General features: G+C 38.0%; 1 protein-coding gene across 6 annotated transcripts in view; it reads left to right on the top strand.

Moving 5' to 3' along the window:
* The window catches only part of ARID4B (AT-rich interaction domain 4B), a 127,164-nt gene that overhangs the window by 2,254 nt on the left and 97,986 nt on the right, over positions 1-26,924 (top strand). The gene's annotated exons all lie outside the window — the stretch shown is intronic.

The following is a 26,924-nucleotide window of genomic DNA, read 5'->3' as shown; positions in this document are numbered from 1 at the left end:
GTGTCATCTACTTTTGATAGTTCCTTTGAATTTTTTTAAAAAAAATTTATTTCTCTTCAGAATCGGGACCGCTTTCATAGTACTGCATTCAGATTAAGATTTGCAATACTTCTGTTTATGGTAGAAAGTGAAAGCTGTGGCCACTTAAGTATTTATCAGTTATACAAAGTAATTAAATTTCATCCAGTTTTTTGGGGTTTTTTTTTTAGTTTTTTTTATTCTTGAGTTTGGGGTGCTGTAAACTCCTACCTGAAACAGTTTATATCTGCTGAATTACTATTTCACCTTCATGTAAATGAAAAAACAGTGATGTTTCAGAAGTGAATCCCTTTTGTTAATCACAGATGCTAGCTACATCGTCTGTGACCTGTATGAATCAGTGACAAGTAAATTTATCAGGGAAAACTATATATCTTCTTTGGTGTTGGACAACAATTTCTTAAGAAAAGTGTTGGGTTGAATAATATATAATAAGTTCAGAAGCAGATTAATACAGGATTTAGTTTGGAATAAATGTTGTAATCTGTCACAGTTTCCAGTGTAGTGCCTGGCACATCTTGAGCACTCTGTTAATGTTTGATTAAAAGAAATGTAGTAAGTTGAAGGTTTTTTAGATTTTAGATTTTCTTACCTTTTCTTTCTTCCTTTCATTTCCTTTTTTTTTTTCCCCTTCAACTTATCTGTTTAAAAAAATGAAAGTACGTTGGAAGCTTCAGCCCTGAAAGTTTCACGGTATTAGGCAAATGCAAATATTTTGGTATCATTTTAGAACTACTCATTTTAAGGGCTCAGCATTTCCATTATTACTGGCTTATAAAAAAAAGTTACTAGTAATGTTAAAAGGAAAGAATTGTTAAAGTAATCTTCTAATTTTATGAAAGAAGAACTTCTGTTATTGTCAGTATAGTAAGTCCTCTCTTTGGGAATCTGCTAGTAATCAGAAGTCCTAAAGATGTAGCTTATTTCTTTCAACTTAATTTTTTATGTTGGGAAAGTTGAGAGGCTGCTCATGATTGGTATTTTGCTTTAACAAAATTGCAATTCAAAAAGTATGTAGTATTGATTATATTAGACTTAGATTTTTCTGGTTTGTGTGTGCCCAGTTTCTATATTGTAATGACAACTGAGCTGTAGAAGGACTTATGCCAATTATCGGATCTTATCAAACAGATTTGTATTGTGTAGCAAGCTTTTAAGTTTGTAGTATGTGTCCTACTAGTCACAGAATTAAATTTTATTAAGTGATAGTGTATTGAGGCAATTGAAAGTGTGTAGGAGTACACTTTTTTGGTTGTTGCTTTAAAGTCCCCAAACAAGGAAAAATATATGTAGCATTTTAAGTGCTATATGTTTTAGAAGCAATTTTCCTGTTAGAATTTACTTAAATAAATAAATAAATAAGGCCCCTTTACTGACGAATATACTGTATCTCATGGTATTTTTGCCCAGTGTGTTTTTGAGACATATGACTATAACGTAAAAGCAATTTTGTGCTTTAACACAGATCATGATGTTAGTGTTATGTTCAGTTTATTTTTCATCTTTTTGGTAAACCTTTCAATGTCACCGATAGCACATTATCAGGAAATAATAGATTATTGACGTTTATAAATAATTCTAAGACTTAATTATGTCAGATACATTTCCTACTTTTTTCTAAAACTTTTTTTTTTGCTTTTCTATTGTGCAGGTTATTAACATTTCTCATTACACTGCAGTAAATTTTGAAGTGGAAATGGGCTGGATAGAATAGACATTTCAGAATCTTTAGGGGATAAGTGATTTAGGTGGTTGTACTTAGGATCTGGGGAGATGGGCTTTTTCAGATGTACCGTTCTCTCCTCAGTAATCACTGCCTGAGACCACATAAAAATAATGGATTGATTACAAGTGCCTTTTTAAACATCCTTTGCTTGTGTGAGTATTCTCAGTCCCTTTCCCCTTCCTCCCCCGCTTCCTTTTCCCTTTCCTCTTTCTGGATCCCTCCCTCCCTCTTTCTCTTCTACCGTTCCTTCCTTTCTTCCTCCTTATTCTTTCCTCCCTCCCTCTCCCCATCTCCCTTCCTTTCTCCCTCCCCCTTTTATAAATCATTCATTTAACAACAACCTCTTCCACGTGTCAGGCAGTGTGGCATGATGGTAAATACGCTCTCAGACCTGCTGTCAAGGAGCTCACAATTTAGTTGAAGACGCAGAAAAATGAAGCAAACAGTGCATATTGAATTATAAGAGTATTTTTTGCAATATACAGTATTTGTGATAAGTGCAATGGGAGGACATAAGAGGACACTTAAAGCAGAGAGCCATTGAAAGTTCTCTGGTGGAACTGGCATCTAAGCTGAGGGTTAAAGCTTTTGCTAGGGAAGAAGAGTAGAAGACAGTGTTTCAGATAGGGAACAACATATTGGAAAATAAAGGAAAGAACAAGATGAGGTATCTGGAAACTGTAAGTAGTTCACTATGGCTGGATTAACTTAAAGCGTGATGTATTTGGGGTGGGAATAGGAAGGCAGTGATGGGAGATGAAGTTAAGTTAGGGAGTTGAAAATATTCTCGAAAGCTACATGGAACCGCTGAAGGTAAAGACACTGGTTTGTACTGTAGAGAGATCACTTTGGTAGTATTGTAGTGAATACGTCAGAAGGGAGATCTGAATGAAAGTCTGGAGATTCCAGGTGATAAGTCAAAGTGAGAAGTGAATAAGGACCTGAACTAATGTGGTGGGAGCAGAACAGAGGGAATAGATCTGAAATACCTAGGACGTAGAATTCTGGGCATATAACTCACCCTGGGGTGGGAGAAGATGGAGGTTTCTCTCTTGGGGCATGAGATAGATGTTATCATCATTTGAGTCATGCTGTCACTGGAGTAAACATGAATAAGGTTCTGAGTATTTAAGGGACCTGTAGGAGGTCCACATCCAGGTGGACTTACTAATTAAGATGTAAGGGTAAGAGCAGGTCGAGTGAAGAGAAAGCAGAGGCTTGCTTAATCCAGTGTGAATGTTAACCTGTAGTTAATATTCATAATATTTCAAGGGATTTAGACCCATAATATGGCAAATGTATTTTGTGCTATAAATTTGTGGTCTTTTTGATGAACAGGTAATTTTATAAAATACCAACTTGTTTTCTGTCCAAATTTCTAATCCTTTGCTTATTGTAATTTTGAAAAGTATGCTAGACGAGTACATATTACACTGAAGAGTGTGTTTTTGCTAACTTAGCTTGTAAATTCAGTCTCTGAAGAGATATTGTGTGCCTTCTTTGTACCAGACATGGTTGTAGGTATTGAGGATACAGCGGTAAACAAAATAAGAATTCTCGTGGATTTACTGTCTACAGTCGACCCTAGAACTGCACTTATGTGTGGATTTTTGATAAATACAAATATGCAGTGTAAATATATTTTCTCTTTCTTATGATCTTAGTATTTTCTCTTCTCTAGCTTACTTTACTGTAAAATACATATAACAGTCAAAATATGTGTTAATCGATTTTTTATGTTACTGGTAAGGCTTTGGTTAACATTGGATTAGTAATAGTTCAGTTTGGGGGAAGTCAGAAGTTACACATGGATTTTCCACTGCGTGGGGGTGGTGGCGCCCCTAACTCTTACATTGTTCAATGGTCGACTGTATTAGGGTAGACAGACACCAAACCAGAAAAAAAGAAGTGATAAGTGGTACGAAGGGAAGTGAAGCCGAATCAGGATAAGAGGGTAGAGTGACCGAGAGTGTTGCTCTAGATTAGATTGTTTGACCTTGAGATGTTTAAGGAACAGGAAGGTGGCCTTTAGGGCTGGAGTGGGAGATGAGGCTTGAGAGGTCACAAGGGCCGGAACAATGTAGGCCACAGCAAGGACTTAGAGTAAAACCTGAGTGTGCTAGGAAGTCACTGCAGAGTCTGGAGCAAGAGAGTGAAGTGGTTGTGTGGAGAATAGAGTGTAGGCAGCAAAAGCGGAAGCAGAAGGTGAGTTGTGCGTCAGTTCTGGTGAGAGAGATGGTGGGGGACCAGGTGTGGGAGATGGATGTACTGAAGGTGGGGACCTAGAATTCTGATGGATGGGGTGTGAGGGAACGGTTCTGCTTGCTGCTTATAGATGACTAACCCTCCCATCTCTGGCCCCTTTAAATAAAAATCTTTTTGCTGTGATTAGTTGGTGGATGGGATTCTTGGAACTGAGTGTAGCCAAGAAGCCATTCCCAACTCTTAGCCTTCCCTTACTGGTGAGCAGTGAACACTGAGCTGAGCAGTCCTTTGTTTTTGTTTTTTTGTTTTTGTTTTGAATTTTAGGAAATGAGGTAAAATTCACCCTTTAAAGTATGCAATTCAGTATTTCTTAGGCTTTTCACAAGATTGTGTATCCATCACTACTGTCTAACTCCAGAACATTCTCACCTTCCCCCCAAAGAGTTCTCTCTTCCCTTTACCCCTCCCCTGGCGATCACTAACCTACTTTCTGTCTCCAAGAATTTGCCTATTCTGGACATTTCCTAGCAGCGGAATCATACAGTATTCCTTTTGTGTCTGACTTCTTTCACTTAGCATAATATTTTTAAGGTTCATTCATTTTTGTAGCATATGTCAGTATTTCATTCCTTTTTATTGCTGAATAATATTCCATTTTCTGGATGTACCACATTTTGTTAATCCGTTTATTAGTTGTTGGGCATGTGGATTATTTCTACTTTTTGCCTATTATGAATAATGCTGCTGTGAACATGATTTACAAGCTTTTGTGTGGACATGTATTTTTCAGTTTTGGGGGGCATCCTAGGAGTGGACCTTTCAGTTTTCACCGTGGTGATACTACCTGTGGTAACCCTGTTGAGAGCTGAGTGTTGGACTTCAGATGTTTTGTGTTGCTGTGGCAAATGGCCACCAAGAAGTTGGACATTGAAAAAATTCACTTGGGGCTTCCCTGGCGGTCCAGTGTTTAAGACTCCGCACTTCCACTGCCAGGGGCACGGGTTCATCCCCACTGCTTCTCAGTGTGGCAGAAGAAAAAATTAGTTCAACATTTACTGAACGCTTACGTGCGAGTCTCTGACCTAACCATTTAGGATATATCAGGGAACAGGACAGGTAGAAAGTCCTGGCCCTGCGGATGTTACCTTTTAAGGTGGGGAGGTGGGCACACAAATCAGAATAAACATAGTAAGTAGATTATCTAACCTGTTAGGTGGTCAGCAGTAGGGCACTAAGCGGGGAGCTCGGTAAGGAGGATTGGGACTGTGGAGTGGGCAGGTTGTAGCACTAAGTGAGATGGTCAGGTAGGGCTCATTGAGAAGACATTTGTGCAAATGCGTGATGGAAGGATGTAAGGGAGCAAGTCATGTAGCTTCAAAGGCATCTGGACATGTTCAGTGAAGTGCACAGAGGCCAGGGTGGCTGGAGTGGAGGAAGGAAGGAAGGAAGGAAGGAAGGAAGAGATCGGGAGTGGACGGGGTCAGACAGGTAAGGGGGATGCAGGCTGGGGGTGGAGCAGATCAGATCACATCACCTGGGACCTTGCAGGCTTTTGTGAGGATTTTGGCTTTCACTCTGATAGAAATAGGGAGCAGTTGTGGGTTTGGAACAGAGGAGTGATGCAGTCGCATTACAGAGTGGCAGATTTTCATTATATTTTTAAAGGATCACTGACTGCTGTGTTACAAACAGGCTGTAGTTAAATCTACAGGATAGAACCTGACCAGTTAAGAAGGTGTAGTTATAAGGAATGGTGGCTGGCTGCCACCGTGAGGGAGGTGCGGAATGGTCAGATTCTAGATGTGGTTTGAGTGTAGAGCCAAAAGGAGTTCTTGTCAGATTGAATGCAGAGGAAAGGCAAGGAGGATACCAAGATGTTTTGGCTGAATAACTGGAAAATTGGGATTTTATGATGAAGTTAGGGCTGCGTAATTTTTGGAAGTAAGCATTTATATTTAATAAATTTATAAGATATATTTTATATTTGTGAAGCATGCTGACTGGTATATTGCTCTGTGAAATGTGGCTGTAAACAAAATGTAGGTATGCTATACAGTGGACCCTTGAACAGCATGGGTTTCAACTGCTTGGGTCCACTTAGACGAGAATTCTTTGCAGTGAATACTACAGTCGTACTACACAGTGTGTGGTTGGCTGAATCTGAGAATATGGAACTGCAGATAAGGAAGGCCAGCTGTAAAGTTATAGCGAGATTTTCAGCTGCGCCCTTAACCTGGTGTTGTTCAAGAGTCAGCTTGGTTAGCTTTTTAGTAACAGACGTTTAGAAGCGTTGGAGCCTTTCATTCTTGTTGAATTGTTTAAAAACAGGACTGCTGCTGCCGCCTTCATTTTGGTGTCACAGAACAAGGATGTTTCTACATTCATGAGACGCATGCACTAGTATTCTGTGTAAGATGACACCCACAGTCATCTGTGGGTCAAAAAGGATCAAAATCTTTTTGACATTTAAATGTTGCAGATTCTAGAAGGCGTGGATTTTGATAAGGCATATACTGCAAGTAGAATTATTTAAAATTTGTATTGATTACCTAAGTGCAAAGCATCACTTTTAGCTTGTAACTTAATTTGAATATAAAAGACAAAATATTAAAAAAACAAATGTGTCACTATTTCTTTTAGTTGGGCCTTCTTTAAACCTAGTGGACATTGAATGAAACATAAGCTATAAATAATGAGCTTTTGTTCCCAAGATGATTGAACTTTTTCATTTATTTACTTTACATCAAAATAAGACAGTATATTTGTTACCTCTTAAACTACTAATCAGTATGTTTAACTTAATTTTAAGAAAGAGCTTTTGTTATAAAAATTATTACATTTCTCTTCTTTTAGGAGTGTAGGAAATCTTGACATTCGAGTTTTCCATGGAAGATAACATGTTTCTAGAAATCTGATAATTTTCATACTAAGATTGGAGACAGCATTCAAGTTTGGGGAGGAAAAATGAGTTTAAAAAAATATGTAAACAGTTTACCAGAAGATAAAAAGATCTGCTAGGGTCAGTTTACAAAGACAGAGAAACCAAACTTCATGTTCACCTTGTATACTAACAGTCATGTTTTAGGCTGGTTAATAGGAGTAAAGGGACAAAATAAAAGAGGCAGAAAAGCAGTTTTAAAACAACACTTGTCTTACTCTGAGGATAATATCCAACTGTGAATAACTAGATGTACTGAGCTTTAGGACAGTTGGAGATAAGTGTACAATTCTACTTACTCTGCCTGGTGTGTCTTCCCAGCTTAACATTGGTGCTGGCAGTCAGGTGTTAGAGAGCCTGATTCTCTGGGCCATTATTATGATTTGAAGGAAGAAAATCTTTACAGAAAGTAATGTATCACCTTTAAGTTATAAATTTAGCTATTAATTAAGAGAATAATAATTCCGTACGAAGTCTTTTACTATTCAAATGTGTCAGATTACAGTCCATATGGGACAATGGGATGGATACTTTACTTAGACTTTCCGTATTTAAGCCATTTTTTTCTAATTAATAGATGAATTTTTGGCAGTGTGACTTAACTCTAGGATATCTAAAGTCCTATGTCAAGGTTTTGACAAGTAACAGACTGCTGTCTCCTAATTTGATAGTCTTGCAGGGCGTACTTGCTTATGAGAGTATAGTCATTGATAACTGTTTAATAAGTTTCATTTAAAGTCACACTAATTTTTTATTATTTTCTTTAATAGCAGAAATGAAGATAATAAACTGCCAAACCTTTGATCAAATGGTACTTAAAGAAAAAACTCATACTGATAGTCAAAGTTAAACTTGAAAATGGCTATAAAAACCACTTTGTTTAGTTAAAGTACTCAGTAAATCGTGTAGCTTAGTCATTAAGAGCATATGGCTGGGAGAGAGGTCTTGTAGCCATTCCTGTCTTTCTGTGTTCTTTACTTTGCTGTTGAAGTTTAGGTAAAGTTATTTATTTTTGAATTGAAAGTAAACATCAGTTTCATTTTTTGCAAAGTGGGGTAATAATAGTTACATCAGCGGGGTTGTGTAAGTACTAAATGAAATTACTTTTGACGTACGCTGTGCTCGGCATTGTTCTGAGCAGTCAGTACATGGTAGCTTCATTATTCTGGTAAAAGCCTGTCATTTCTGTTTTAAGTGGATAGAGTGAGGATTCTTTCATCAAGACTGCTTGGGATTGAATTGGAACTCTTGTGCTACCAAGTTGTGGGCAGTTTTCTTAAACTCTCTAGGAAGGCTGGTGTCCTTGTCTAAGATGAGGAATGGTGGTAGCACTTACCTCATGGGGCTGTTGGGATGACTAAGTGTAATAACAAGACCTACTCCATGATAAGTTATTACTTATTATGTAAAATTGTAGCTATTATTATTAGTTCATGGAAAGAATGTGTAAACTCTTGTGAATTTAAGTAGGCTTTTGGGGTGATGCAGTGACTCTAGTCTCTTAAAGGTTGATTTGGAAGTTGGGGGAAGAAGTTACAATTTTGCGATTGAGATTAAAGCCTGTTATTGCTGTCTTTATGAAATCCTTAAAAACAGAGTGTTCAGTGGAAGGTGAAAACCAGATTTCTTTATTCTAAGAACTCTTTGCTCCCATTTCAAACCTTTATTTGTTTTAGCACTTCCTGATGCAGAAGCTTCTCTTAGTAAATACAATACTTGTTCTCTCTTCTCGTTTGCTGCTCGCTTGCCCAGATGGGATTCTTTCAAGGGAAAAGTAAATTTTACTTCCAAGCCTAGAGGGTGGTTATTGCATTAAGTGAACCACAGGAGATCTTCACTTTCTAAGTGGGCATCCACCTCCAGACTTGCTTATGTGGGGACATTTTTTTTCTTCTCAGGGTCAGATCACTGTTGTGATGTGGCAGTTAGTCACCTGAAGCTGCTCTAGCGTGGCAAGCCTGTGGGGATAGGGCCAACGCGTGCTGGGGCCCCTGCCAAGCCTGCGTCTCTACTCAAGAGAGTAAAAGGAAAACCGAACAGGCTTGACGATAGACAGCTACTGTCGCTGTCAAAGTTTAAATGAGGCAGCTTGGCTTACACCTATTTGGGAGTCTTTAAAACATTTAGCTTTTTATATTTTCAGTTTTATCTTGGTAAGTATAGCTCATCCGAGGTCCCATTTCAATTTTTTATCTGAATATCCTTGTTAAAAGTTGTTCACTGATTTTTTTTTTTTTTTTGGCTGCACCCCGCGGCTTGTGGGATCTTAGTTCCCGACCACGGATCGAACCCGGGCCGCCTGCAGTGGAGGCGTGGAGTCCTAGCCACTGGACCTCCAAGGAAGTCCCATGTTCAGTGATTTTTTAAAAAAAAAGTGGTTCAGTGTCGGAGGGCTCTGGAAACTTAGTAAGTCACCTAATATTTTGCCCTGCTCCAACTTGGAGAAATACTTTTCTAAACTAGTTCTATTCCTAGCAAAATAAAGTAAGTTTTCTTTTTTAATTGTAAAAGCAATACAGTTTGCTGTAAATATTGAAAATTACAGAAATGTAATATATACAGTGAATAGTAAAAGTTATTACCTTCCCCATTCTCACTTCCTGTTGGCAATTTGATTTAAAAGTTTGGGGTGTATTCTTCCATACGTTTTTCCTTGAACATATAAACAGACATCTGAGCATTTTTTGATATGCTTGGTTTTACAAAAATGGGCTTATACTTTGCCTATTGTTCTGTGGCTGTTTTTACATCTTTCTATATCAGTATATAACAGACCAGTGTCATTCTTTTTTGATGCCTTCAGCAAGGTTTTATTTGCATTCAGTGTGCTATTTTCTCTACCACCAAATGATTTATTTAGGTCACCACTGTGTTTCTTTAGCTTTATGTTATGGCAGATATGTATAGGGCTTGCTTAGCAGTGTTCAGCATTCAGTAGATATTCAGTAAGTATTATTAATGTATTTGAATATCTAGTATACTAGGTGGTGAATAGTCCCAGTCATCTGTAACATTTATAATAGCCTTTCATAACCCTATGGATTATTATTACAGCTACTATTAATGAAATCTGATTGCATGAGATTGCTTTTTAAAAATGTTTATTTATTTATTTATGGCTGCGTTGGGTCTTCGTTGCTGCGCACGGGCTTTCTCTAGTTGCGGTGCGCCGGGAGCTGCTCTTTGTTGCGGTGCGCGGGCTTCTCATTGCAGTGACTTCTTTTGTTGCAGAGCACGGGCTCTAGGCGCGCGGCCTTCAGTAGTTGTGGCACACGGGCTCTAGAGTGCAGACTCAGTAGTTGTGGCTCGCGGGCTCTAGAGTGCAGGCTCAGTAGTTGTGGCGCACGGCCGTAGTTGCTCCGTGGCATGTGGGATCTTCCCGAACCAGGGCTCGAACCCGTGTCCCCTGCATTGGCAGGTGGATTCTTAACCACTGCACCCCCAGGGAAGTCCCGAGATTGCTTTTAAAAGGTAAGCTGTGAGAGGTAGTGAGGGAACATCCTGTGCTATATGGCTGCTTCTAAAGAAGCTAATGTTGTTCTTGTCTCTTATTAGAAAGTTTAATTTGGGACAGACCACTGTAGGCAGTGACCCCAGCAGATGTTTAGAGTCAGAATATGTGGTTTGTAAAGGATTTTGTAACACTACAGTTAGGTTTTTAAATGGCACATTATGTTTGTAAAGTTTCATAATCATTAGTTATTTCTTATAACATCCCTTTGAGGCAGGTCAGCAGCATTTTTCCTCTTTTATGGTTGAAGAAGCAGATGCAAAGATGTTGAGTGATTTGCCCACAGGCACACATTAAACTGATGGCAGAATCTGTTCTCCTGTTAGTAAACTGAACCATGCTGCCTCTGCTAGTTACAAGAGAGTAATAAAGGTGTTGCCATTTAGTGACCTTTTGATGGCTTTATGGAATAGTTAGTTTAGAAACCTTTTACCTACTTTTATTGAAAGGAACAGTTTTAAAACTAGAATTTATTTGCATTATAGTATTAAATATTTTAGGGAAATCTGTCCTATTCTCTTATAAAACAGAAAAAATTATATGAAAATATATTAAAATGAACTGCAGTGGACTCCATTTTCCTGGGGTAACCTATACTGGCTTGAAAATTAGTATCGTAAATTAGAGGAAAACAGTACAAGGCTTTGAAGATATTTTAAATAGGAGAAAAATGAATCGTCAGGGTATATTTCCGCAAGTAATTTTGAGTTGAAACACTGTGGCTCATAGAGCCAGAAGAGACTTGCAAAGAATATTTGGACCTGTGGATTTAGACACCAACTGTTCCACCATGTAACAACATGGAGGTTATCTAGTCTAAAAAACTTTCTACAATCTTGGTGGCATTCCTTAAGTTATAAGTTTAGTTGTGTGAATCATTCTCTATTTACTTGTTAGGACTTGATTCTATTATTCCATAAATTGCTGTCATATTTTAAAAGAATATTTTAAAATTCAGGGTTAATTCCTGTGTAATTGTTTTTTAGAAGTCAAGAAACTATTATGTAAGAGTATGCAAGTTGAATTTTGAGGCATTGAATGGGACAGAGGTTTTTATAAGCAAATCATGGCTAAATTTTACTGCTTACTACCTATGTTCTTCACAAAACTGTTTAGCAAATTCTTGTAGAATGGTGACAGATTTAGGCTTTATTTGTTTCATATTGCTGCTGTAACAAGTTGCCACATATTTAGTGGCTTAAAACAACACAGACTTTTTATTTTACAGTTCTGGATATCAGAAGTCTGAAATGGGTCTCACTGAACTGAATTCGTTGTGTGGGCTCTAGGGGAGATTGTTCCGTGCCTTTTCCAGCCTCCGGAGGCTGTGCACATTCCGTTGCTTGTGTTCTCACCTCCGTCTTCAAAGCCAGCAGTTTTAGTATCTTCAGATCTCTCTGGCTTTGACACTACCTCTTCTGCCTCCCTCTTTCACTTATGTTAGGACCCTTGTGATTTCTTTGGACCCATCCAAATAATCCAGGATAATCTTCCCATCTCAACATCAGTTGACTAGTAACCTTAATTCCATGTACAATCTTAATTCCCCCTTGCTGTTTAACAACAATTTCACAGATTCTGGGGATTAGGATACAGATATCTTTGGGGAGGCCATTATTATGCCTACCACAGACTCTTTAGTTCAGCAAAATTTCTTTAACCTTTCAGGCTTTTCTGTAAAATGAGATTAATATTACTGTTTACTACAAAGGAGTTTAATGAAAATGGCAATTATATGCCCATGCAGACAGACCATGCATAGAATACACTCAGAAATATTAACTGATGCTTTCTGAGTTAGGTGGATGCTTGCGGATAGGTAGTCTCCAAGGTAACCAGTGAGTGGGCTTGGTAAACTCCAGTCTGAATATCTGGAGTTAAGCTTGGCCTCTGGAAGCAGAACAAGAAGTCAGTGAATCAAATGCTTTCCAGAGAATGAGGCTTCATTACTGTTGTTTACTCTTCATTTGACTCTTATAAAGGCAGGCTTTTGTTTTAGTATTCAGCTTTTCCAGACCTTTGCGTGTTGAGGACAATGATAATTTATAGCATAGTGTTGAAAAAAATAGATCAATGCCTAACCGTAAGTTGTTTTATGGTTGGAATCTGTTTTAGTCTCAAAGATACAACACATTTTTTAAGCAGTAGGCTTTTCTACTTGCTAGGATTTTTCAAAGAACTACTATGACAATAATTAATGGAGAGGCCTTCAGTAAGTGCAGTTTTAAATCTCAATTGCTTATGATTGATTGTTTTGTATGTGCCAAGTTGGTATTCCTTTTTGTAGTTAAACTTGGAGACTTGCTGTGTTTAATGTGATTTCCTAATTCTTCTTTGTGAGTCTTTCAACTCTCACAACTGTGGTGTTGTGAGGCAAGATTCACAGGGTGAAGTAGTAGATAGTGAAAATGGCTGTTAGAAAACCCTGCCAAAGCGAATTGTAGGGGTAGATATGTCTTCTTTATTATTTCTATATCCAGGTTAAAATTTGAGTTACGTAGCTCTAGAATAAATTTAGCAAAACATTTCCATGTGATCATTCACTAGGTTACCTTGTAGATAGTATAGATGGAAAGAAATCCACTAATTCTGTTTTATTACAGACCTGTTTCAAGTAAGTAAGTGATTGAAATTTTCTCAGTTCTGTGGTTGGAAAAACTTGTTTTTTTCTGCGTTGCATTATCATGTATTTCTTTGCACACATAGCTGCTGATTGAATATGGTTTAAGTTAGAATGTGCCTAAGATTGAGTTGTAACCAGTCATTTGGTTCTTGTAGCATGACAGGGTCCTCTGACTCTGATTCTAACCCTTCTCTCCTTTGCCCTATCACTATACACATATTTCTAGCAGTGCCCCCATAACACTCTAATGACAGGCAGTAAATACTGGACAACTGTTTATTTGCATCCATGCATCAGTACACAAAATAAGTTTCACAAAGTTCTGTCTGCCTGAGTTGTAAATTTATGCTCTCAAAGTTTCTGTTTTACATACATAAAATATTTTGTCTAGTGTTTCTTAGAATACAGATATATGAATGATTTGAGTTTGATAGTGCATATGGTACTCTCTTCAAATTATCTAACTTTTAAAAAATTAGATCTCAGTACCTCATTTTAATGGAGGTGATAAATTCAAGCACCACCCTTCACTGTCAGACTTCATCACAGGTGTATTAGAAGCAAAAGAGCCTGTGTTTCAGGATGTGCTGTTGCTTGCCTCATCACCCTGATGGTAGAGAAATAGTGGATTGAAGTTGTTAGGTTTAAATCCTGCTCTGCCCCTTAACTAGTTGCAGGGCCTTAGGCAGTTATGGAAAATGGGGAGAATAATATATATTCTGGATACATCATACATTTAAAAAGGCTGTCAGGGACTCTAAAGACTTCTGCTGCTCCTAAAAGAAGCGTTAGAATCCTTTGCAAACTAATGCTTTAGGCAGCTACCACCCATGGATAAGAACTATGAATTCAAACTGGTGTGGGCCAGCCTCCTCGCTTGGCTCTCTTGACTCATAATCCAGTGTTCCTGTCCATCATATCACAGAGAACTGCTTCTACTTCTAAACCAGCGCCAGGATTCAGATCTCTTCAGATGGCAAGGTTCAATAATGATAGGCAAGAAGCATTTTTGATTTTTTTTTGTATGAGAAAATAACTCCTTGATGTATTAGTGTCTGGTGTTAATATTTTGACCGAGGCTGAACTCTCAGGATTTGTTATTGTTATTAGGATATTAAGCTTTTGGATAATTTTAAAAACACAGTTTATCCCCTAGAAAAACACTAAAAGCTTCTTACGTATATGAGCTTGGATTAGGTTCAGACTTTAAGAGGGCTCTAGAAAGTACAGTGAGAGACTTACAAGACTGCAGTTTTTAATGAATGAAATGCCTCTGTGTATGGATCGAAGCTGGCTTTTATGGCAAGCATTAACAAGGTGGTTTAGTTCCCCGTCTCCATGTCCCTCCAGTTATAACTTAAATTGCCTTGATTGCATATTATCTGTGATTGTTAATGAAACAAATATAGGGTCCTAATTAAGCACAATAAAGATCTCAAATAAAGTGAAGCAGTATATTACTAAGCACCAATCTGCTAAACAAATATTTAACCAGTCTAGTGGATAGGCACAGTGACTGTTTATAATGCAGATAGTAAGTTATATATGTGTTTAATATGATGTAGTAATTGGCTTTAGAGTAATATAAACATATTAATTGAAACAAAGTTTTTTTAATTTTGGGGAAATTCAATGATATTCAAATTTGGGGACTCAAAGTAATAAAAATAGATGGTCAGAGATGAATACACTGGAGGGTAACAAACATGCTGGTGATACACAGCTTTAAAACTTTATTATGGAAATTTAAAACATACTAAAATGAAGTTCAGCTAATTTTCCCATACTTGTCACCTAGCTTTAGCCGTTTTCCACATTTTGCCATTCTTGTTTTATCAGTTTCACTCTGCTGCTCCTTCTCTCCCCTCCCCTCTCACCATGTAGCATTTTAAAGCAAATTCCAAGTATCATTTCATTGATATCTTTATCTAAAACATAAGCACAATGCTATTGTCTCAGCTAGTAATATTAACAATTCCTGAATGCTATCCTGTAGTTAGAAATTTTCAAATTTCTCTGTCTCAAAAATACTGATTGGATTATTTACATCAGGATCCAAATAAAGTCCTCATGTTGCAACTGAAGGATATGTCTCTTAAGCTGAGTCTTTTATTCTGTAAAGTCTCCTCCCTTGTCATGCTATTTATTTGATGAAGGAACGATGTCATTTAACCTGTAGAATTTCCCACATTCTGTGTTTGGCTCATTGCATGTTTTTGATTTTGTTTAACCCCTGAATTTCCTGTAAGCTGGTAATTCTAAAGGCTTTATATTCTAAAGGTTTTATAATTATATCACTCCTACTACATTTGTTAGCTGAAATTCTTCTATGTTTGGTAACTCTACAATATAGAAATGCAGGATAAATGATCGATTATTTTCCCCCTCACTTTGCTGGTTTTTAGATTACATAATGGATTGGTGCTCTAGGAACCTCCTAAAACGATCAATGAAGTGTTTTTGCTTATAGTTTTTTAGTATCATGGATTTTTATGTACTCTTTGTGTCTTAATCCATTGTGGTTGCTGTTTTTGATTTTTTTTTTTTTTTTTTTTTTTTTTTTTTTTTTGTGGTACGCGGGCCTCTCACTGTTGTGGCCTCCCCCGTTGCGGAGCACAGGCTCCGGAAGCGCAGGCTCCGGAAGCGCAGGCTCAGCGGCCATGGCTCACGGGCCCAGCCGCTCCGCGGCATGTGGGATCTTCCCAGACCGGGGCACGAACCCGTTTCCCCTGCATCGGCAGGCGGACTCTCAACCACTGCGCCACCAGGGAAGCCCTGTTTTTGATATTTTAATAGCCTCATCTTTGGCCATTTGGAGTCCCTTCCAGTGGATTCCTGTGTTCTTTTGAATATGATCCCCTTAGTTTTTGATAACTTCCTTACTTTCTGGCACAAGAAATCTCAGGTTCATCTTGTACATTTCTTGCCCCAGACCTGGAATCAGATATTTCTTCAAGGAGCCCTGGTTTCCTCGAGAGGGAAATGGTTTTTAGAAATCACAGTCGGGGTATTAGGGGTATTAATTGCTACTGGTTTCATTATTGCTTCTAGGTTTTTTTTCAGTGTTTAGACCGAGGAAATAAGATTGTTTTTTGTTTGTTTGTTTTTATAGGGTTTTTTTAATTTTTAAATTTATTTTTGGCTACGTTGGGTTTTGTTGTTGCGCGTGGGCTTTCTCTAGTTGCGGCGAGCTGGGACTACTCTTCGTTGCGGTGTGTGGGCTTCTCATTGCGGTGGCCTCTCGTTGCATAGCACGGGCTCTAGGCGCATGGGCTTCAGTAGTTGTGGCACATGGGCTCAGTAGTTGTGGCTCGCGGGCTCTAGAGCACAGGCTCAGTAGTTGTGGCGCACGGGCTTAGTTGCTCCGCGGCACGTGGGATCTTCCCATACCAGGGCTCGAACCCATGTCCCCTGCGTTGACAGGTGGATTCTTAACCACTGCGCCACCAGGGAAGCCCCCAAATATCTGTTTTTTAATTTAATTTTTCAAATGGTTAAAACACTTACATGGCTGAAAAGATTTTTTAAAAATACATAAAGTAATATAGTAAAAAATACCTTTCATCCTACCTTTTTCCTCCACTTGTTGCATTTCCTTCTTTCTGCACAGATATTATTCCTGTGTTACTTATGCATAGAAAAGCAAACACAAATTTTCCTTCTTATTCCTCTTTTTTACCTTCAGTTTTTAAATCATACATACTATTTTGCACTTTTCAGTTTTGTCACTTAGCACATCTGGGAAATGTTTCTATACCAGTGCATGGAGAGTGCCCTCATTTGTGTGTTCTTTTAACAGCTTTTTTGAGGTGTAATTTTTGACAGCAAAAAATTAAACCATTATAAGTGTAAAAGCCAGTGTTTTTAAAATAAATGTGTAGGGTTGCACATTCATCACCACAATCCAGTTTTGGAAATTTTTATCCCCCCTAGAAAGTTACCTCCTGCCCATCTGCAGTCAATGCTCACTCCCATCTTTAGCCCCACACAACACTAGATCTCCTTATTTGTTTCTGCAATTCTGTGCTAGTCAGTTCTATGGATGTAATGTAGTTTATTTAACTACTCCCCTATTTTTGGATGTTTGTGTTGTTGTTGACCTTTGGCTTTTACCAACAGTTCTGAGATGAGGTAACTTTGTACATATATTATTTCATACCTATGCAAGAATATAGGATAAATTTGCAGGAGTAGGGTTACTTGTTTAAAGGGTATATATACCTTTTAGGTTTTGATAATTATTGCCAGTTTTTCCTCATGTAGGTTATACAATTTACATTCTCCCCAGCAGCATGATTGCTTATTTTCCCAAACCTTACCAGCCAAGTATGTTACCAGATTTCTGAACTTCTGCCAGTCTGCTATTGGAAAATGGTATCTTGGAGTAGTTTTATTTGCATGTCTCTTATGAGGAGCTGAACATCTTTTTATATGTTTAAGAGTCACTCGTATTTATTTTTATGTCAACTGCATCTTCTTATAATATGTTCATTTTTCTGTTAAGTGGTTAGTCTTTTTAAAAATTATTAATTTCGGGCTTCCCTGGTGGCGCAGTGGTTGAGAGTCCGCCTGCCGACGCAGGGGACATGAGTTCGTGCCCTGGTCTGGGAAGATCCCACATGCCGCAGAGCGGCTGGGCCCGTGAGCCATGGCTGCTGAGCTGTGCGTCTGGAGCCTGTGCTCCGCAACGGGAGAGGCCACAACAGTGAGAGGCCTGCGTACCGCAAAAAAAAAATAATAATAATAATTTCTAGGTGTTCTTTATATATGGGAGGTTAGTTCTTTGTAGTGATATGGATTACAATCCTTTTAGATTACAGTTTGTCATTTGTGTTTCGATTTACTTGCTTTGTGTAGTTTTTGTTTGCTGTGTGGAGTTCTTTATTGCTAAATTTATCAATATTTCCTTTTATAACTTCTGAACTTTGAGTTTCTTTACTATTTAAAGTAAGGCCTGTGTTGAATATCCTTCCTGAGTTTATTTACTATTTAAAGTAAGGCCTATGTTAAATATCCTTCCAAGGTCATTAACTCATCATCACTTTGAATTAAGTTAGAGATTTAGCCAGATCTACTGACTTGCATCTGTGATGAATACCTTTGAACATATGTTATCTCACACATATACAAGCATATCTGTTGGATAAATGTTGGTATATATTCTTGGGGCTGTGGATATATGTGTTTGTAAAATTTTGACAGTTACCATCACATTGAATACATGTTTTTTCCAAGACTATTAAGATATTGCATTGTTACTAACTGGTGAGGAAATTAATGGTGATTTGTGTTCAAGATGCCAGATTGTTAAACTCCTCCAGTACTACTAGAAAAGCTTTGGTTGAAAATAGAATACTTAGCTGTAAATAAGAATCTTCTTTTTTCATTTGGTGTTGTTCTTCAAAGCACCAGAATTATATTTTAGAAATTCTTGAAAATTTTCCATTATCTCTTAAAATAAAAAAGTGCCTATTATGCATTCTCCTTCTTGACATCTGCCCTAGAGCAGCACTTGTACATGTGCACAAGGAAGCATGTACTAATATGTTTATTGCAGCCTGTTTGTAATAGTGAAAAACTGGATGCCACTCATATCATTAGTAGAGGAGATGTTAAACCGTGGTAAATTCCTACAATGATTATATCACAAAAGTAATTTGATAGTGTTTACTGATCAGAAAGATCTCTGAAACATTTTTTTCCATGAAAAAGCAAAGTTGAAAGGCAGTGTGTTAAAATAGTGCCAAGTATGAAAAATGTATTCACAGAAATACTATATCTGGACACATATACATGTATATAAATGGAAAAGTCTGGAAAAAAATCTAGAAGAACATAACCCAAAATGATAAAAGTGATTACCAATGGGAAATGGTTGGGATTGGGTATGGTAATTTAGGACTAACTTTAATGTTTTATTATTTATACAGGGATAAGATATTCATAGATTGTGTAACTAAAAGCTAATTTTACACATACTTTGGCAGTAAAAGTATGCTGTTTGTGCATATGTCCCTGTAAATGCAGAGAAAGGGGACTGGAAGGATATCCTGAAGAGGTGACAGTAGTTGTATTGATGAGGGATGTGAGAAGAGAAGATGGAGAGAGACAACGCGTACTTTTGTATACATCTGTATTTCTCTATTTTCATAAAGCAAATGAATTCATTAGTAATGTGTATGATGCAAAAAAGACTAAAATCTTTGAGACCAAGAAATCATATGAGGATATCTCATTTTGTCAGGCTCATTTAACAGTTCTTAATGAAAATACTAGCTGCCAGTTGAATCACTAGGTAGAGAATTAAGATATATTTTACTAATTTGCTGATTAATTTACTTGATGTGATGCATTTTCATCACTTTAGGGCAAATACAAGAATAAAAATAAGTAGATCTTTTCCCAATGGGAAAAGCAAGTATACCATCATGAATACTAGTCATTTCTAATACCATGCAAGATGGTAAACATAGTCAGAGCTGTTCTCTTCCCCTGTATCCTCATCTGGAATTTTCTCTTGTTCTCCCCTTTGCTTCTACAACCTCTCTTGCAGTCTGGATCTCTCTCTAGTTCAGTTTTCTTAGTTTACCGGCCCAGGATCAGATCTGCTCTTATGAAGTGGGAATCGGCAGTGAGAGAAAAAAAAGATAAAATTCTTCTTCATCCCTTTATTCAGTGAGTCACTGAACATAAAGATGTTTCCGGTCAGTCCTTCTGTCTCTGTCCCTGCCTTATATCCCGTTCTAGATTATGGCAAGAGATTCCTAACTGGTCTCTCTGATTCTGCCTTGTATTCTTCTAGTCTGTTTTCCACATGGCAGCCACAGTGATCTAAGACATACATCAGATTATGTCACTCCTCTGCATAAAATTTTGTAATGGTTCTCCTGTTGCTGTCAGGCCCTGCTTCCCCCTTGGCCATCAGAATGCTTCTCGATATGATCATGAATAATTACAGCCTTCTGTATTGCCACCTTCCCTGTGCACTCCAGTTCTCCAGACTGTATTTCTCATTTCAGGTCGTTAAACATCTTGATTCTTTTTCCTTGACTACCAGCTGTCCTTCCCTGATACCCTGAGACTGAATTATGTCCCCCTTTGTGCTCCCCGTATACAGAACTTGATCACAGTAGTGACCTCTGTGTTGCAATTGCTCACTTGTTTAACTGACTCCTCCACTAGACTTCTTGGAAACAAAGACTAGGCCTTAGGCTATATCCCCAGTTCCTAACTAGTCCGTGTATATTCTAGGCTTTAGGTCAGATGTGCAAATCAGTGAATGGTTAATCTTATCATGCGCCCAACCTCTCAGCTGTTTTCCTCTCTTCCCCTTCTTTCTCAAGTTCTTTCTCCACCTAGTGATAGAGGGAGACTGAAGAAGAATGCAAAGAAATTTTGCTGCTGGGTTCTTAGTATTCTATGTCTAATTCCTTTTTTCCCCCCTCATACTCCGAGGATAAAGTAATTTATTATCATTATTACAAAGAATGGACAGATGCTATTTCAATTTCAGATTTTTGGGCAAGTGATATGGTTTTTAGTTTAAAAACTAAAAAGACAGGGCCTCCCTGGTGGCGCAGTGGTTGAGAGTCCGCCTGCCGATGCAGGGGATACGGGTTCGTGCCCCGGTCTGGGAGGATCCCATATGCCGCGGAGCGGCTGGGCCCGTGAGCCATGGCTGCTGGGCCTGCGCATCCGGAGCCTGTGCTCCACGACGGGAGAGGCCACAACAGTGAGAGGCCCGCATACCGCAAAAAGAAAAGAAAAAAACAAAAAAACAAAAACTAAAAAGACAATATGCTGAAGTATTAAGGGAAAGTGTACTGATGTCTGCCATTTACTTGAGATTCCCTGTCTGAGAGTTCCAACATCTGCCATAGCTGAGTCTGGTTCTGATACATGGTCTCCTTCCAACCGTGTTAGCATGCCTTGTAATTTTTTATTGAAGGCTGGACATGTACTGGGTAAAAGGAACTGAGGCCCTTAATATGAGGGTTTATGTTTATCGTCTAGGAGTTAGGCTGTGTTTACTGTTTGTTGTAGCTGTAGGTGTCAGAGGCTAAAATTTCCTTTGGTGTCCTTGTTTCTGTCTTTGCGTTTTCCTAGAGATTTCTTAAGTAAGGTTTGGTATATGCAGTTCTTTCACTTGTAATCTGCTGTTACTATGCAGGAGTTCTACGGATATGATGTCAAGATGTGGGGGGAGGCGAACCACCCTGTAGTCCTATGATCAGGTCTCATTCTTTAGTGCGCTGGTGTCCCTGGGCTCTGACCGTCGCAGGTGCTTCTCCTCTTTAGATGAGACAGGAAGGCTTGAGGGGGCTGGCATTGGGTATTGTACTTCCCCAGGTCAGTTAGGCTCTGGTAAAACCCCAGTAGGTTAGGCTCTGATAGCATAGTTTCTCTTGAGGGCAGGCCTTGTTAAGGAAAACAGAATGCTTCGGGCAGATTTCAAAATGGTGAAAAGTTTCTCTCTCTCGCTGCCAGAGCCTGAGGGGGATTTTGCTTCGATCTTCTCTGTGAGAACCTATGTTACCATTTCATGAGGGTGGAGACTGCCTTACTACTGAATCCCCTTGGAGTTTTTAACTCTCAAGCTGTCCACGTTGAGGCTCCAGCACGTCATCACCTACACCTGACCAGCTCTGGCAGAGGTTTCTGCTCCTGCACTGCTGTTTCTCTGATAAATTGTGGTTTTCCATATTTGCCTGTTCCTCTCTCCATTTTGGGGGGCAGTGGTTTGTTCTGTGACTTAGTTCTCTGCTGGATCTAAGAAGAGTTATTGATGTTCAGTTGTTTTTTTTTTTCTTGTTGTGGGGATGGGAGTGATGACGTCCAGTCTCCTTACAGGCTAGGTGGGAAGTCTCTGGCCATTTACTTTAAATATGAATGGTTCACAGCTCGATAGAGGGGTGGTGGAAAGATGTGAAGTAAGTGGAGTGTGGTAGAATGTGTGTGCTCTGACCAACAAAAGGTAAGACAAACAGAGACGTTGTCTGGAAACTGAGGAAGGGCTTTATATTTAAGCAGAACTTTGGCAAATGGAAAAACTTGGGGGAGGGACAGATAGCACTGTGGCCAAAGGCCCTCTGTGCTGGGAGAATTTAAAGTGGTGAAAGCCTGGCATGGCTGGAGCATAGAGCCTATTCCTGCCCGATTCTTACCTCTGAATATTTGATTAGAATTACACTTTACAATACCCATACCTCTCTAGTTCCTTGCTTCAGGGCCAGTGCTTGGAATCAGAGTGCTCATCTTTTACTTTAGCCTTAACCCTCATTTAAAACAAAACAAACAAAAAAGGCACTCCAGGGGTAATATAATATAGTATAAAAAGTCTTTCTTTCAAACTTTTTTTGAGCACAGATTTTTTATAACAACCCAATATGTGTATACCCACAAACAATGGAAACACAAATTCCCAAAATAATAATTCTACGATGTTCATTTCACTCTGATATTTTCTGATCTTTTCTATTTCATTTTTTAAAATTCTGGTCAGGACCCATCAAATTACATTTACAATCCGTTAAGAGGTTGTGACTCACAGTTTGAAAACCACTTGTGTAAGGGAAACTTGGTACATCAGTTAGTACTCTCAGAATGAGAGAGAGTACTTTCATCTTCTGCCAGAATTATCCCCAAGTATTTAGTAATTTTTTATTCTATTGTAAATGGTATTGTTTTAAATTTTCAATTTCTGATCGTTCTGTATATAGGAATACAATTGATTTACCTGTATTGATTATGAATCCTGTGATCTTGCTAAAACCACTTATTAGTTCCACAGGGTTTTTTGTAGATTATTATTACTGCTTTAAATGTTTCATAGAATTCACCAGTGAAGCTCTTTGGGCCTCGTTTTCTTTGTGGGAAAGTTTTAAACTGCAGATTCAATTTTTAAAATAGATACAGGTCTGTTTCCAGTTATCGTTTCTTGTTGAATGTGCTGTTGTAGTTTCTGTCTTTCAAGAGATTTGTCCATATTATCTTATTCGTTGAATTTATTGGCATGGAGTTGTTCATAATACTCCCTTGTTATCCTTTTAATATTTGTATACTCAAAGTATACTTTGTATACTTTTAATATTTGTATAGTGATATCACTTCCTTCATTCCTGATAATGATAACTTGCACCTTTCCTCTCTTTTTCATGATCTGTCTAGATTAGCAATTTTATTGATCTCAGCAAGTCAGATTTTTATTGATTTTTCTCTATTTTTGTTTTCTATTTCATTGATATTCATGTTAATTTTTATTATTTCCTGTCTTCTACTTACTTCAGGTTTCATTTGTTCTTCCTAGTTTCTTTTTTTTTTAATACGTTTAAAATTTATTTATTTAAGATTTTTATTTTGGCTGTGTCGGGTCTTAGTTGCAGCATGCGGGATCATTGTTGAGGCATGCAGGATCTTTCCTTGCAGCACACAGGCTCTTTGTTGCAGCGTGCAGGCTTCTCTCTAGTTGTGGCCTGAGAGATTTTTCTCTTCTTTAGTTGTGGCGCGCAGGCTCCAGGGTGCGTGGCCTCCGTAGTTGTGGTGCGCAGGCTTAGCTGCCCCATGGCATTTGAGAACATAGTTCTCCGACCAGGGATCGAACCTGCGTCCCCCGCATTGGAAGGCAGATTCTTTACCACTGGACCACCAGGGAAGTCATTCTTCTAGTTTCTTAAGGTGCAGGTTGAGGTCATTGATTTGAGAACTTCCTTCTTTTTTTATGTACATGTTTAGTGCAATAAATATACGCCTAAGTACTGCTTTAGCAACATCCCACACATTGCGATATGTTGTATTTTTGTTTTCATTCCTTTCAGAATACTTTTTATTTTTCCTTCTGATTTCTTCTTTTACCCTTGGGTTATTTTGACATGTGTTACTAAATTTCCAAATATTTGTAGACTTTTCAGAGATCTTCTGTTGTTGATTTCTACATTAATTCCATTGTGGTCATACTTTGTGTAACTTAAATGCTTTCATACTTATAGATACTTGATTTGCGGCTCAGAATATGTTCTTGGTAAATGTTTTGTGTGCATTTGAAGAGAATGTATATTCTGTTCGTGTTGGGTGGACTGTTACATATGTAAATCAGGTTGCGTTTGTTGATAGTGTTATTTACCGTCAATGGTTGGGATTTGTTGAACTTCTTGGATCCCTAGGTTTATAGTTTTCATCTAGTTTGGAAATAATTTGGCTATAATTTCTTCAAAAATTTTATAGTCTTTTTTTCTTCTTCTTTGGGGACTCCAGCTGCATGTATGTTAGGCTATTGAAAGTTGTGCCGAACCTTCCTCAGGCTCTTAGTTTTTGCTGGGGGCGGGGGTTCTTTTTCTTCTTGTTTTATTTTGGATAGTTTCTATCCAAAATAGTTTCAAGTTCACTAATCTTTTCCTCATCTAGTGGTTTTTCATCTCAGACATCGTAGTTTTTTTTCTTACTGATTTTTTTAAAGTAATTTTATTTATTTATTTATTGGCTGCGTTAGGTCTTCTTTGCTGCATGCAGGCTTTCTCTCTAGTTGTGATAAGTAGGGGCTACTCTTCGTTGCGGTGCAGGGGCTTCTCATTGCAGTGGCTTCTGTTGTTGCAGAGTACAGGCTCTAGGCATGCAGGCTTCAGTAGTTGTGGTGCACGGGCTCAGTAGTTGTAGTTCATGGGCTCTAGAGCACAGGCTCGGCAGTTGTGTTGAATGGGCTTAGCTGCTCCACAGCATGTGGGATCTTCCCGGACCAGGGCTCGAACCCGTGTCCCCTGCATTGCCAGGCGGTTTCTTAACCACTGCGCCACCACGCAAGTCCCGTAGTTTTCATATCTAGAAGTATGAGTCCTTTAAAAATATTTTCCATGTCTCTATTTGACTTTCTGAACATATGGAATACACTTACAAGTAATTGATGTCCTTAGGTGCTAATTCTAACATTTGTGACAGTTCTGGATCAGTTTTGAGTGATCGATTATTCTCATGGATCATGTTTTCCTACCTCTTTGCATGCCTTTTTTTTTTCACTTCTTAAAACTTTATTTTGAAAAATAAAATAATAAAAGTGACCTCAGAAAAGATAATTTTTTAAAAGTGGCAGCAGATCCAGTGCAACTAAGTAGTTTTATATATGAATTGTTACCCCTCCTCTTCACTCCAACCCCACCAAAAATCTGGAAATAAATTCAGAAGGATAATGGCCTAACACTAAATCATTCAAATTCAGCCTTTTTCACCTAAAAGTCACAAAATTTTAAATCTGTTCATCAATTAATTTAATCTTTTAATCTTTGATTGGATGCCAGACGTGAATTTTGCCATGTTGGGTGCTGGATATTTCTGTAGTCCTATAAATCTTCCTGGGCTTTTTCTTAGTATGTAGTTAAGTTACTTGGAAACAGTTTGATCTTATCAGGTCGTGCTTTTAAAATTTGTTAGGTCAGGAGCTTAGACAAGGGCTAATTATTCTCCACCACTAAGACAAGACCTTCCTGAGTACACTACCCAATGTCCCATAAATTATGGGTCTTTCTAGTCTGGCTGGCGGGAACGAACGCTTTTTTTTGGGGCTCAATGTGAGCACCAGGCACTGTTTCCTCTAATCCTTTCTGATGGTTCTTTCCATGGCCTTGGTTGTTTTCCTCACATGCATGTGCTGATAAATCCTCTGCTGAATTCTTGAAGGGGACCCTTTGCCCATCTCCAGAGTTCTCTTTCTCTGCAACCTTCTCCTCCCTGGTAGTCTGTTGTATGAATTCTGGCTACTTTGGCCTCTCTAGACTCTTACCCCTGCTTCTTCAAAGGAGTCTTATGGCTTTTGCCTCAGTTCCCTCTTATTGTTCCATGGCCTGATAACGCTCAAGGCAGTAAACTGGGGCAATTATAGGACTCACCTCATTTGTTTTGTTTCTAGAAGAATCTCCTTTTTTGCATGATGTTCAGTGACTTGAAAACCATTGTTTAAAGAATTTTATTTGTTTTTTGTTTTAGGCTGGATAGTAAGTCTGGTTGCTTGTTACTCCATTTTGGCTGAAGGAGGAGACTAATCATTTCTTTAAAAGAAAATATCTTACACATTTAAAAAAAATCAATAAGTCAAGATTCCAGAAACACAGAAATGGTGCATCAAAATTTATGCCTAGTGTCTGGTGAGCAAATGATCAGTTTAGTTCACTATATTCATGGGATTTGGGCTGATAGTATTTTAAGTTTGTGAATTAGACAGAAGGTCAGGTTGTCATTAAGAGTTTCATTCCTTTACCAATCTATTCCTCTGCTTACTTGTACCTTCTTTTACATTATCTCACTGAGACTGTGGAAGCATTTTGGTTAGTGTCATAAATGTTATTTTAAGATTTCATGCTGGTTATAGTTAACAGAAGTTTTGCAATCTTTTGGTAATATTTGAATAGTTATATTACTTGAGGATGCTATAAAACTTAGGTTTGGGGGAACCTTCGGGAAAAAGTGAGTCACTTCTAGATACTGAGTATAATTTATACCTTTTTCTAACGTTAAGCCTTAAAATTTTTGAATGGAATTCTTACAAAATGTCTTGGCATTTCATATTGTCTAAAAGATTGTTTTAAACTTAATTTAACCCTGTTCTTGATGATAGTGACTGTATTATTGATAAACCTTAGTGCCCCCTTAAATCTGAGGTATAAAATAGAGTAAATACAGTAGTATTTATATGTTGTATTCTCTGGTTAACCAAATATACTATTTTAATCTTGTGGAAGAAGCATAATTACTTCTTCTTGAAAGCCATGGAAATGACAATAGGTCCAGTTATGCAGAAAATAGAGAAATTTTGGCAAAGTTAAAATAAAAACCAAGTTGAGGTGAAAATATATATCATTTACAATTAAATCACTTAATATTTAGTTGAAATAATAGGCCA

Source organism: Mesoplodon densirostris, chromosome 1, assembly GCF_025265405.1.
Source record: "Mesoplodon densirostris isolate mMesDen1 chromosome 1, mMesDen1 primary haplotype, whole genome shotgun sequence".
NCBI classification, from domain to species: Eukaryota; Metazoa; Chordata; class Mammalia; order Artiodactyla; family Ziphiidae; genus Mesoplodon; species Mesoplodon densirostris.
The sequence above is the reverse complement of the archived record's forward strand: the minus strand, read 5'-3'. Positions and strand labels throughout refer to the sequence as shown.